This window comes from Chinchilla lanigera, unplaced genomic scaffold (genome assembly GCF_000276665.1).
Source record: "Chinchilla lanigera isolate Chin_1 unplaced genomic scaffold, ChiLan1.0 scaffold00007, whole genome shotgun sequence".
Lineage (NCBI taxonomy): Eukaryota > Metazoa > Chordata > Mammalia > Rodentia > Chinchillidae > Chinchilla > Chinchilla lanigera.
Genome location: NW_004955408.1, coordinates 3,809,309 through 3,823,201, shown reverse-complemented (window position 1 = coordinate 3,823,201; position 13,893 = coordinate 3,809,309). Strand labels below are relative to the sequence as shown.

At 46.1% G+C, this 13,893-nt stretch overlaps 1 long non-coding RNA gene across 1 annotated transcript in view; it reads right to left on the bottom strand.

Annotated features, from left to right (window-relative positions):
- Positions 1 to 8,680: 8,680 nt before the first annotated feature.
- LOC106147341 overlaps positions 8,681 to 13,893 on the bottom strand; it is a 10,830-nt gene continuing 5,617 nt past the window's right edge. The window contains exon 2 of the long non-coding RNA XR_001232191.1: positions 8,681 to 9,343. This is a non-coding gene — a long non-coding RNA (uncharacterized LOC106147341). The remainder of the gene's footprint in view (positions 9,344 to 13,893) is intronic.

Sequence of the window (13,893 nt, the reverse complement as noted above, 5' to 3'; positions counted from 1 at the left end):
TTACTCTGCTCCCCGAAGCCGGGTGCAGAATTGTGAGGCAGAAACCAGCTGCGGTCAGGCAGCACAGCTGGAGGGCACTGGGGATGTGGCGTGGCTACCACTCACACGACACCACAGCCCAGAGCCAGCAGGGCAGTGGGCCCTGCCCCCACACGTTGGTGAAACACCACCCTCACAGTTGCACTTCCAGGATCCCACGAGAGGACTGAGCACACTCTCAAAATGGATCTCCTAGCTCTGGAAGATGGACGCCTGGTTTCAAAGGGACCCTGCAAAGGGGCTAAAGAAAGCAGCTACTGTCCCTCCAGACTCTAAAGTGACTACCAAGGAGGAACAGTGCTTTTCTTTGGAAGGCTTTCAAGGTAAGCATGATTTTTCCCTTCGGGATGCACGGCTCAGTCTAGCAAGGCATGTGGAGGACAGACCAGATTACTGGGCCACCCGATTCACTGATACCTGCTGTTGCCATGCGTAGGCAGCAGTACAGAGGCAGACGGGCTCTGCAATGGGGCGTGTGAAGTTAGTTCTGCTGCACGGTAGCTGTGTAGTTGCAGGCATTATTGAACCTCTCTGTTTGGTCATCTGCATGTTATGTGAAAATAAAGAGGGTAATTTGTGTAAAGGTCTCAGTGTAGTAAACCTTCAGTATATTTTAGCCTCAGAATCTCGTTCTCCCAAGGACACTGAACTAAATAGAGGAGAAGCAGGGGAAATGAACAGGATGGCATGCTCCTTTAGCGGATTACTTACCCAGTCTGGGCAACAAAAGCATCACTGTAAAACAACATAGCAAAGCGAAGCCTAAGCCTTTGCTTCAGTTGTTCTAGCATCCTGAGTCATGGCGAATGCTCAGCTTCCTTGAGACTGGGCCACACCGGCAAGCTGTTTCCACCCACAGACTTTTGGAGCCCAACGACCCCGCCTAATAATAATGGTGGTGACAAAAACAGCAACCGCAGTGCGCCTGTGTGCGCGCTCTGCACAGGCCCTTGTTTCATCCTTTCTGCAAATCTGTGAGCTAGACATTCTTGTTCCCGTTCTACAAATGTAGAAACTGAGGATTGAGGCTGAATAATTTCCCAAGCACACCCCCACTTACCCACCCACACATACACAAGGGCAGAGGTGGGTTGACTGTGTGTGGACTTCTCCCCTGGTGCTACACTGCCTAAAACCAAATGCAAAGTGCTGCTGTTTCCCAGGAAAACTCACCCATAGTCCTTAAATCTACTTTGTCAGGAGCAGGGACCACCGCTCGTATCGAAGGCCAGTGGGAACAATCCTCAGACCAAGGGCGATCAGGCTGGCTGGAGAGGGTGTCCTTGCCTCATAGGGCAAAAGTCACCTTCTCTTCCCAAACAACCTGATGGGATCAACTATTTAGGGAGCCCTGCTTTCTCCTACACCTAGTTCCCCGGCCAGAACCAGAGTCCTGACACAGGAAGGGCACCTGCCCATCCAGCCAGGCAGCAGGTCCCTCCGAAGCCCCCCGGAGGCCCACGGGATCTGGAGGCAGGGGCAGGGGAGAGGAACTCAGGGAGCACATCCCTGCCTCGTGCCTTGCAGAGACCAAGGAGGGCAGCACACCTGCCCTCTGCGCCCACAGCTCCTAACACCCGGGGCTGAGGTGTCTCGAGCTGAGGACGCTCTCAGGGGGCTCCTAATACCCAGGGCTGAGGGTCCTGAGCTGAGGACGCTGTCTCCAATTCCCTACAAAAGCCTGTCGGCTGCTCAAAGATCAGACACAGACACAACTGTCTGCATTAGTGCGTGTTCCCTACGATGAACCCTGGGTCCCTCTGTGTCTCCACGCGATGCTTATGGGCCAGGTTTTCCTCCCTGGTGAGTGGGAATCTCCATGTATCATCAGCATCATCACTGACACTCTGTGAGGTCTGACACCGGGCCACACGCTGTGCAGAATGCACCGTCCTGTCTGCCTCCAGTTTCCACTGCAGTAAGTGCTGTTTTCACCTCCATTTTCAGGAGAGGGAACCACAGAAGGGGTTGGTCAGGGAGCAAACCTAGGGTCCCAGTTAGCAGAGGTGGACCTGGCTTCCAACATGATGTCTGTTTTTCCATGCTCTTAACCACAGACACGCAGAGTCGTTTTATAAACATCAAGGACAGATGTAAAAGTGTTTTGAAAGCAAAAAAAATAATAATAATAAAATAAAGGAAAAGGGCTTTCCCCAAATAAATATAGGTCACAACCCTCTGGCCGAACTCAAGGAGTATTCCTAATCCTCTTAGTAGTTGTGGGATTTATTCACAGAATCAGAGGCCTGCAAGATGGAAAAGACCCTCAATAAGTCATTTTTTTCCTCACTCCCTTCAGGCAGGAGTAATATAATTAGTATACAAGTGAGACCAGAAAGGGCAAGAGAGGGGTGCCAGCTTAGGCCTCGGCCGCAGAGGAGCACACAGTCTCAGAGCCCTGGCTTGGAAGGGAGGGGATGGCGACGATGGTGACAGAAGGCCCTTTCCTGGCCAAGGCTGAGTCTCTCTAACCGAAACTAAAGTATTTTAGACTAGTCCGGCCTGTCTTTTCCAATCTGAAAGATTTGATTTCACCACCAAGTTAGTCAGGGCTGAACCCTAAATGTAGCTAGCCCTCCCTCGCCCCTCAGAGCTGTGTGTTAGGGAGGGTTCACGGCTGCAGACAACAGAATCAGCGAGGGTTTGTGTAGCCAGAAGAGGGACCATGGATCAGCAAGCTCTCCGGGAGGGCTATAAACCCAGAGGCTGGCCGGCCAGCAGCACGTGTGAGACGCACCGCGGCCCAGGAAGAGCTCCTACCTTCAGCCCAGCCCTCCCGCCCCTGCAGCCTTAGGCCTCCCTCTCCTGCGGTGCTCCCTGATGCACTGGCCTCCCTGCTGCTCTCAGAGGATCCCCTGGGTCTGTGAGCTTCACTTCCCAGCCTGGAACCGGGGCTGCGGGTCACTCTCCCTGGCTTCACCAGGTGTCCACTGCACATCCCTCCTCAGAGTGCCTGGGCAGCCCCGGGACTTAGCTCCTCTCCTTGTTTTCCTCTCCCTGCTTTACTGTTCTTGGACACCCTCACTGGAATGCAAACTCCTTTTTTTTTTTTCTCTTTTGGTACCAGGAATGGAACTCAGGGCCTCACGCTTGCCAGGCAGGCGCTGTGTCGCTGAGCGACATCCCTGGCTCCCTGGCCCTGGAATGCAAGCTCTTGAGGGCAGGGGTAGGGGTCCTTTCGTTCCTCACTGTAAGCCCAGGCCCCAGAGGAACAATGAACGAGTGGAAGGAAAACTTAGTACAAAGCAAACCTTCCATCCCTCCTGAACACAGTGCAGGCTCAGGCAGGAACAGGAGTCAGCTTGTGCTGTGGCTGCAGCTGTGCTGTCACTTTGCCCAGATCCCCATCGGGCCTGTGTTCCATTCTGAGGAATGACTTGCCTGGGGACCTGCCGCTCAGAGCTCCGGGCTGTCTGTGCTTTTGGAATGGCTGGGCTGTTGCTGCACGGAGCACAGAAGCCTGGCCAGCTCTCTGTCCCTGCTTTCCCAGAGCCTTAGATGGGCTGGGAAGAGACCTACACGGAGGCCCTTTTACCCTACTACCCGGGGAGTGACACTGACAGGCAAATGCAGCCACGTGTGGATTCACAGGGTCACACAAGGTTAGGGCTGGGTGGAGCCTTGGTCTCACGCAAGCCAACCAGCGTCTGCAGATAAGCAGGCCAGCTTGTGTGTGGACTCTGGGGTGTGGCCACTCCAACCCCCACCAGCTGTGTGACCTTGGAGAATTATTTGAAAAGAACGCACTGCTTTTCTCAGGTATACAGCAGGGGGAAAAAAAGTTTCTATTTTAAATAGCACGTTGACCTCTGTTATAAAGTCTATTATTTCCTTTTTTAAAAAATCAGATTCAAACTCATGGGTTTATACCTTTTTTTTTGGTGCCGGGACTTGAACTCATGACCTCAGGTTTGCCAGGCAAGCGCTTAAGCCACTGAGCTATATCCCTGGCCCATGGGTTTATATTGAACCAACCTACCCAGCACAATCACTGTAGATGCCTACTTCCTCCGCATATATTCTCTGCTCCTAAGCTTCTGGACAGCCACCTGTCTTCTGTTTTCCTATCTGAATTTTGTTTTGTTTTCTTGAGACAGGTTTTCACTATGCAGTTCAGGCTGGCTTCAAACTTGTGGTGATCTTCCTGCCTTAGCCTCCTGAGTGCAGGCATTACAGGCGTGCGCCACCACCACATCTGAATTTACTAAAGCCCCAGGGGCAAGTCTCACAAAGTCTTCTCTGACTCAGGCTTTTCTGGGCAGTCAGTGATGTAGGTATTCTGTGTCACTAACAGGCAGGAACAAAGTTCCTGGAACACAGAATCCTTGAGGACAATTATCCTATTCTTAAAATGTCTGTACCTAGCAGGCATTTAAAGATGAATAAGGGCTGGGGACGCAGCTGAGTGTAGAGAGCTTGCCTAGCATGCACAAGGCCCTGGATTTGATGCCTGGTGCTACAGGCAAAAAAAATACATAAAAAAGTATACAGATTCCTGATGAATGATTCACCTGGAATTAAAGTTAGAATTTGGCTAAAATGCCCCTCAAACACCCTCCATTTCCCAAGGAAAGGGAAAGGAAGACACAGAAGTTAAGCTTGAGACAAAGATGAGGTGTGCTCGCAGACAAGTGGCCCCCACTTCGGCACGCCTGGCCTGTGTGGGGCAAAATCACTTCTGTCTCTAGCCTAGACTTGACAAGTAGAGAAACTCCCTAAAAACAATGTCTAGAAATAAATCACAAGAACTAGTCTCGCTTAAAGATTTCAGGAAGGAAAACACAGTTAAACTGAAAACTGTTAACTGGTACTTCAAAAAAAAAAAAAAAAAAAAACAGCCGGAAATGTTTTTAGGACTATGTTTATCAGAGTCCCTGTGAGGGCTGATTTGTCTTTCCACACATGTCTCACAGCACCTGGTTTTACTAAAAAGCAACAGCCCAATACTAGCACTTTTTAAAGTCAAGAGCAGAGCGAAACTGCGTATTGGAGGCACAGAGACACGAACTGCTTCACCAGACAGCAAGCAACTGGCCAGAGCTGCAGCCCTGTGGGCGCAGCCTGGGGAAGCTAAACTAACAACAGATGGCATCTCTGGTCCACACCTCCGGCTCCATCCACCTGTCAGATACACCCGGAAAATGTCCCGGACAAGCCTCACCCAAACCAGCACCATATTATTCCATGGGATACACCTCAAAACCCCAACTTTCGTTTCTTGTTTATGTTTTCTTCTTTTAAACAAGAGTATTAAAAGACAGAACTTAGAAAACTCAATTAATATGAAAAGGAATTAGATCTTCATCCCTTTTAACTTTTAACCTCAATATATTACTCTTTTAAAGATTTTTTTAGTGCAGTTCTGGGTAGGAACCTTGTGTATCCTAGGCAAGTGCTCTACCACTGAGCTACGCCCCAATCCCGTATTAGTTAATCCTTTTGCATGCAATTCTACCTCTGCACAAAGAAATTACTCCTTTAAGTTTAAATAACCTTAACCTAATAACCTCTCTTGGATCTTTAAAAACAAGACTTATCCACTGTAGCCTATAAGAGTCACAAAACATAATCATAGGCCACACAAAAATGTTCATAGCAGCATTTTTTTTTTTTTTTCTTCTGGTACCAGGAATCAAACTTATGACCTTGCGCTTGCCAAGCAGGTGCTTTTGCCGCTGAGCTAAATCCCCAGCTCCTCATAGCAGTATTATCATAATAGACAAAACATGGAAACAACCCAGTGTCCATCAAATGGTGAATGATTAAATTAAATATATTATATTCATACAATGGACTATTTCTTGCTAAATAAAAGGAAATACACATATTATGACATGGATGAATTTTTAAAACATTATGATAAATGAAAGGCATCAGCCACAGAAGACTCCATGTTGGAAGATTCCATTTATATGATATCCTGACTGGCCAAGTAGATTAGTAGTTGCCAGGAGGTAGAGAGATAGGGGAGGGGGTAACCTAGGGGTATGGGGTTCTTTTGGGGATATCAAAAATATTCTAAAATTGGCTCTGGTGAGGGATATACAACTCCATGAATACACTAAAAGACAAATGCACTGTACACCTTAAATGCACATGAACTGCACAGTATGAAAGTTGTATCACAATAAAGCTACTACAAAAGGAGAAGGAAAAAATACCCTCATATCACAATTAGCGGTTGGAGTAACTGCTGTTTCAGTAACCAGTTTGAAATGCCCACAGTTAACGTGTCCTTGAGTGTTCTGAGTGGCCGAAGACATGCCGAAAAGTGGTGCTCAGGGAGGTGCTTCGTGTATAAAAGATAGCTTTGTTTTCACTAACCACAGTTTAACTAATATTCACTCACATGTCAGTAGGCCCCTAAAATATGAGTGACCTGCCTTTTAAAATCATTGTTTTGATAACAAGTTAGAGTTAGGCTGAGGACATTTCTGTTTTGCATCAGTTGCTCTAACTATGCTGAAATAAGAGTCACAGTTTATGAGCTTAGCGTTCACCGCTGTGCATCCTCAAACATGTCACCAAGCCTCCCAAGTGCAGAGGAAGACTTCAGGTTTTTAAATCAAACCTTTTCAACTTAGAGATTACAGGTCTTTCAAATGCATAACAATCAAATAAACTTGCGTTAACAGAAAAAAAATTGTTTTTAAAAATTTTGGTGCTGGGAATCAAACCCAGGACCTCATACATGCTAAGGATATACTGTACAGTACCACCAAGCTATATCTTCAATTCTCACCTGGCAAAATTTTGAGTGTAAAAATTTTACCAGTGTGTGCCAACAATTCAAATTAAATGAAACATCCAAGAAAAACTGCACTGACAGGTGTGGTGGTGCACACTTGTACTCTCAGCACTTGGGAGGCTGAGGCAGGAGGATCACTGTGAGTTTGAGGCCAGCCTGGGCTATATAGTGAGTTCAGGACCAGCCTGAACTACATAGCAAGACCCTATCTCAAAAAGAAGAAAAGGTAAAAATACTATGTTAAATTAGGATAGGAAATTTACAGACAGAGGTTGTTTGAAGATTATAATGTTTCTCATTAATTTCACTTTGCTCTTTTTTCAGGTCAGTACAAGAATGAATGTAATTCATCTCATACCCATAAGTGGCCACACTTATTTTCTGATAAAAGGCAAGAGGGATAGAGACCTTGGGAGGCCATCCTGGCTTGCTCTGTGAATTTCAGCTCTGTAATGCAATCTCTGGGCCTTGACTTCTGTATTTGTTTACATTTCTTTTTTTGTCCTTTTGAGACAGGGTCTTGCTATGCAGTTCAGGCTGTCCTTGAGCTCACTTTGTAGCCCAGGTTGGTCTCAAACTCTAAATGATCCTCCCGCCTCAGCCTCTTGAGTGCTGGGATTACAGGGACTTCTGTATTTGTAATAGAGGAATAATGTCGCACATTTCTCCGTATTTTGTGAGTTAGGTGCCTGACACATGGCAGGCACTTAACCAGTCTCTCCCTCCCGCTTGATGGTGACTGAACCTGGGTCTTGTGGGTGCAAAGCAGGCACTCTATCACTGGTCTACATCCTTGGGTCAGTCTTACTTTTTTACCAGGTTATTGATTATACTAGAGATTAAACCTATTGCCACAGGTGAAAAATAAAAGCATAATTTTAGAAATATAAAAGGACTCTATTTTAAATGCAATATACAAATTTGAAATGTATTTAAAACTAGTAACTTCGGGAAAAAACACTCAAAGACAAGCTTGATTTGTAACATTGTCTTCTTCAGAGCATAATGAACTCTCATCGAGATCTGGGGTTTGGTGTCATCATCATCTAATATTCCAACTGTGTGTTCATGATTCCATGTAGTGAGCCCAAAATATAACCACCGCAGGCCAAAGCTGGCACAGGCTGCGACAGTGAACAAGGAACCTTCAAGTTTCCTGCCGAAAAAAGTGTCATGACGCCGGGGGAGGAAGTCACTGGATCCTTGTCAGGTGGGGCCTTACCGGGGTTGCAATTAAGGCACCGCCAACCCTAGCAGGTGCTGGAATTCGGGGCAGGTCTCTGCCGACCAAGAGGAGTGCGGTAGCATCTGGCACGAAGGGGAAGGGTACCCTTATTTCCAAGTATACTCAAAAGTTGTTTTCTACTGAGTGCAAAGCAAAGACACGGACTTGAAATAGAGCATTAACAATCCCTATTCAACTGCTAGGGCTGCAGCACAAATACGGTCTCGGGATAAATAAGCCGTAACTGTGAAATTACTAGGCGGGGAGGCGAGGAGGATGGGCGAGGGAAGGCTATCAAGGAGCTGTACGGTCTGGACTGGCAGATGCAAACGGAGATGTTCAGGGTTGGCCGGTCAGCGCTCCACGGCAGTCAGCCCGAGGACCACGGGAAGGACCACAGCGCCCTGCACGGAGCCCTCCCCGGGCCGTGGACCTCACGCCTCTGAATTGCCGGGGCCGGGCACCCTCCCCGCCCGGCTGGCCCAGGTGAAAAGCGCTCGGAGGGGGTCCGCACTAACGGCGCGGGAGTCGGCCTCTTGCCCCAACCCCTTCCGCGACGTTCTAGGCATAACCATGCCATTGCCTGCCCATGTCATTGCTTTCCCTGCTACAGTGTGGTTTTTGTTAAAAAAAAAAAAAAAAAACAAAACCCTCTGAAATCAACAATCTTAAAATTGTATGCATGATTTATGCCATTATTGTACTAAAAAACAAATAACGTGGAAGGAATAAGACTCCAGCCTCGCTCACATTCACCCAGACCGGCAGCGGCCGTCGAGCCAGCCCAGCAGGAGGGAGTCCATTTTCCTGCCTGCGGCCCGGCCTCGGGACAGGGCAGCGAGGCCCAGGGTGTGCTGCCACCTGCAGGCCACGGGGCAGCACATCAGCATGGACAAGATCACCGCCCACAGCCCCCGCCCAGGTCCGGCCGCTGAAGGTCTGGGTCCAGTCCGGGAAGAGACGGGTGGGAGCATTTGGCCAGCGACCAAGCCAGCGGAGCCACCCGTGCAGCGATCTCACCCCAAGGGCTCGTAGCAGGGACTCGAAAACAGCCAGGATGTGCTGGCCTCGGTAGGATGTTCAGTGAAACAGCCAGGAGTCAGTCTCTCTCTTTTGTCTTCTTCGGGGTGCCGAGGATTCCGCACAGGGCCTTGTTGAAGCCAGGCGAGCTCGGAACCACTCGCACGGCCCGGACTCCCGCGTTTCTTAACGGGCGCTAAACTCTGAGGGGGCTGCTGTTGTCCGCCGCTGCTCTAAATGATTTACGTTTGTTAACTTCGTTAATCCCCACGGCAACAGGTGAATGTCTGCCAATTTGCCTGGTTGTTGAACTGGGTGGAATAATTAAAATGAAGAATTCAGTAATACCTGATTCCAAAGAGGGGCCAAAAGGGAAAAGTATGTGGGAGATTCGTAGTATCCTGCAGATCATCCCCTAAATATTTTGAGTGCCTGTTATCCACTAGACACCACCCCGGAACCTGGGAAAACTGCCGTGCAAAAACGACACGAAGTCACTGCTCTTGGGGAGCTTTCATGTAAGTGGAGGGAAGCAACAGTAAAAAAAAAAAGGTAAAATGCTTGCTGGGATGAAACTGCAGGCAAGAAACAGACATGGTCCTGGCCTATATGGAATACTTACATAAGGGGAACATTCGATTAGTCAGTCATAGCCTCAGGATGCATAGACTGTGGCACAAGAGCAGCATTTGCTGTTAATCAAACAAGCACCCAAGTAAGTGCAAAGATGTTAGACTACGGTGGGTGCAACAGCAAAAAGGCATGGACCTCCTACAAGACACCCCAGGGGCAGGGGGAAGGCTGGGCTGGAGCGCAGAAGCAGCAGCCCTGCTCAAGAGCACGCCAGGCGCACAGGTGAGCGGGAGAGGAGGGTGAGATGGGAGAAGGGTACGGGCAGCCTGTGCAGCCTGAGCCGCCTCCTCTGTGAACTGGAGCACACATGGGAGCGTGGCTGGATATGTGCTTTTAAAAGATGACGTTAGGTGGTAGGCTCAAGAACAGTCCACCAAAGATGTGGAGATGGGCGTCCCTGCAGACTAGGCACACGCGCCCTTACCTGGCAGAAGGGGCAATGCACATGTGACCAAGTTGGGAGAGTATCCAGGTAGCCAGATGTAACCACAAAGGCCTTTTAGAGGAAGACAGAAGAACATCTGACCACAGAAGTGACAGCATGGTGCAGTGTGAGAAAGGCTGTTGGCTTTGAAAATGGAGGAAGGGGCCATAAGCCAAGGAATGCAGGAGGGCCCTTAGAAGCTGGAAAAGGTAACAAAATGATTCCCCTCCAGAGTCTCCAGAAGGAACACAGCCCTGCCAAAACCTTGATTTTGAGACTTCTGACTTCCAGAACTGTAAAATAATAAATTTTTATGGTTTTAAGTCACTGATTTTGTGGTAATTTGTTACCACAGCAGCAGGAGACTTTGTTACAGAGCAGCAATGCCTTCTGTAAATCAGTAGGCTGTAGGGCAGAAGGGAGGTCACTGTTATTGTGCAGACATGAAAGTGGGCAGCACAGCAGTGGCCGTGGGGAGGGAGAAGACTGGAGATGAAGGACCCAGGAGGGGAAGAATTATCAGGCAAAGGTGTTGTTGATGAGTAGCTCACCTGGCTGGAGCCCAGACCTGTCAGAGAAGGAGGAAGCATTGCACCAGCGCTGTGAGACCATTTCATTCATTCACTCAGCAGAAACCTGCTGATCCCATGCCACTGAGAGATTCTAGGAGGTACCAGGAGCCACTCTTAAGAAGTAACCCAGGTGGAGTTCTTACTAGGCAAAAGGGAGCCTAGCATTAGGCCTCACAGTGAACTCTTTCCGGCCCCCTCCAGGAAATTTTTTTTTAATTATGGAAAGAAGGGATCTAAGTTCAAATATATACACAGGTAATGCAGAATCACAATTATATACAACCTCAAATGTCATGGCCAGTAGCATAATACAGAAATTAAAGAAAAAATAAACAAGAAACTAAGCAACTTTCAGAATCTACTCCATTCCTGTTTTATGATACACACACTTAAATAGTGAGATCCTAATTTAGTCCTGCCTACTGGGGCTGTTGAGAATAAAAAGCAATAAAAATAATTTAAGGGGATTTGAGAAATATTCTCTCACTCCACTCCAGAAGTATAATTATATACCCAAGACCAAGTATCTGGGAGTGTACTGAGGGCTGACAAGGGTGTTTGAGGGTACTGCTTCTCTACAGGTAGGCCACACAAACCTGACTGGTTTCCAAGAGCATGAAAAGACCCAGCAGCACTTGTAGATGGCAAAACACTCAGCAGTCCTCTTTGGGCAGGAGGAGTTAACTTAAAAAATAGGTATATGTACATATCGTTCTTTGTAATGGCCAAACTGGCATATGTTCATTACCAGAAAACACAAAAATCTCCTCTAGTTATAGCCATCCTGAGATAACCCATTTGGAAATATTTTCTTATACTGATTTTGAGGTCATATAATATATGTACATATATACATATATATGTATTTTTATTAACAAGATGCATATATGAATATACATAACATTTTAACAAAGTCAGGACACCATGTGCTTTCTTTTGTAGCCAGTATACCATATAATTTTTCATGTTATTAAATATACTTTTAAATATTTGGTAACAGTCTATCAAATGAAACTACCAAAATCACTTAACTAATCCCCTAATTTGGACAACTGCACAGTTTCTAACTTTATGATCACATAAATCAGCCTATGAGGAACATTTGCATGCATGAGAACCACCCTGGTATAAGTCTGTGGCTGTAGCTCTAGTTAATCCCTTAGGGTTGTGCTTTTCACATCCACGCATCAGTATTACTCAGCTTCGAAGAGTGCTGGGATTTCGGATGTGCACCACACCTGGCTGGTTCATAAACACTCATAAACATAACTCATAAACACTCTCACGATTACTTTGCCATGATTCAATACCATCATTTCTACACTTAAAATTTCTCTAAATCAACTCATTTCTGCGGTTAAATAAATGTATTTTAAAACAAACTCTGTTTATTATTGCAAATGGAAAACCAGCATCATATGCCATTAATGAAGGCAATCATAAAAACAAATACAGTGAATGAGAATAAAAACAAAATGCCATGCTTAAAACACAGTTAAGATACTGCTCTCTGTTCCATAGGAGATTGGGAGACTGGAAAGGTGTTAGGGGCACACAGCTGAAGGTGCTCCTTTCCGGGATCAGAGGGCTCAATAGGAGCTGACCAGGGAATAACCACCTGCATGAAGTTGGTGTGTGTCCCACCTCGAGCTACGCTGTACCACCTGGAAAATCTCATGTGGGAAACATGTCTTACGACGTCTATTCCTGGAGGTAGAACTGGGATGAGAGGTGTGGACACTTTTCAAGCTTTTGATAAACTGAGTGCAAACACTGTTCATAGTGTTTATCACAGTTTCATTGTGAAAATGCCCATTTCACTTTACCCTCATAGATATTAGGTATTATAAATAAAAGTATTCAAACTTAAAACTTTTAAGCTTTTTAGAGTAAAAGATTCAGCAGCTGAATTTTCAGAGGCTTTTTTCCTACTCCTCTAGCCAGTCTCTGATCCTTGGGCCGAGCTACTATATGAAGCTTCTGTTAGTAGCAAGTTTACACAAACTGATACCGTGCTTGGTTTAGTCAAGCTAAAGTAAACTCAGGGTAACAGGAGGAAGTGACTTCAGCACTTGCAAATATTTCAGAACATCTTTGTGCCAGCAAAGGCCAATGGGGGTCAGAACAGCCTGGATTCCAAGTATTCTTTTGAGAAGTAGAAGCATCAGAGAAACATCATTCAAAAGACAGAATTTGCTGCAAAGTTTCAGTAAGGCAAAGAAATATCTAAAATAAAATGTTTAAACTTTCCTAGACTGCTGTAATATACAAGCACACAGATAGTTACAGATTAAAGCAAATTTCAAAATTTCTAAAATACATGAAGTAAAAATAAATAAATAAATAAAATACATGAAGTATATTTTGAAGAATTAATAACAATTGGAGACTTATAGGTTATTTTTTTTAAAAAACCCTGAGCAGATACTTTGCGTGCATTTGTTGGGGAAAAATAGAGAAGATGTAAAAATATGTTAAAAGGTTTCTTATGTCTGGAGAGAAGTTATAGATTCGGATTAATTTTTCACACTTATAGGACATGTTTATGAACCAGCCAGGTGTGGTGCACATCCGTAATCCCAGCACTCTTCGAAGCTGAGGCATGTGGATTGAAATTCGAGCGCAACCTGGGCAATTTAGCAGTTTGGGAGAACTTGTCTCAAAATTTAAAAAGATAAAAGGCATTGTAGCTCAGTACAAAGGTTCTGAATTCAATTCCAATACTGACCAAAATGATTTGGTGGGCATAGTGGTACATACCTATAATCCCTGCATTCTGGGTGGCTGAGTCAGGAAGACTGCAAGTTGGAGCCCAGCCTGGGCAATCTAGCAATTTAACAAGACCCTGTCTTAAAAGTATAAAAGAAAATTTACCTGGTACTGGGAAAAAAAAAAGAAATAAATAAAGAGCTAAATTTAAGCTGGGGATTTAGCTCAGCAGCACAGCACCTGCCTGGCAAGCACAAGGTCATGAGTTCAATTCCCGGTACTGGAAAAAAACCAGAAACCAAAAAAAAAGAAAATTTAAAAAAAGCTGGGGACATAGATTGAATCCCCAGTACCAAAACAAAACCAATCAACCAACCGAAAAAACCAGTCAACCAACAAACAAAAAACTTTAATCACAGCACCTTGTAACAGGTGTGGTGGCATATTCCTGTACTTCTAGCACTCAGGAGGCTGAGGCAGGAGGATCACTATGATGAGTTCATGGCCAACCTGAATTACATAA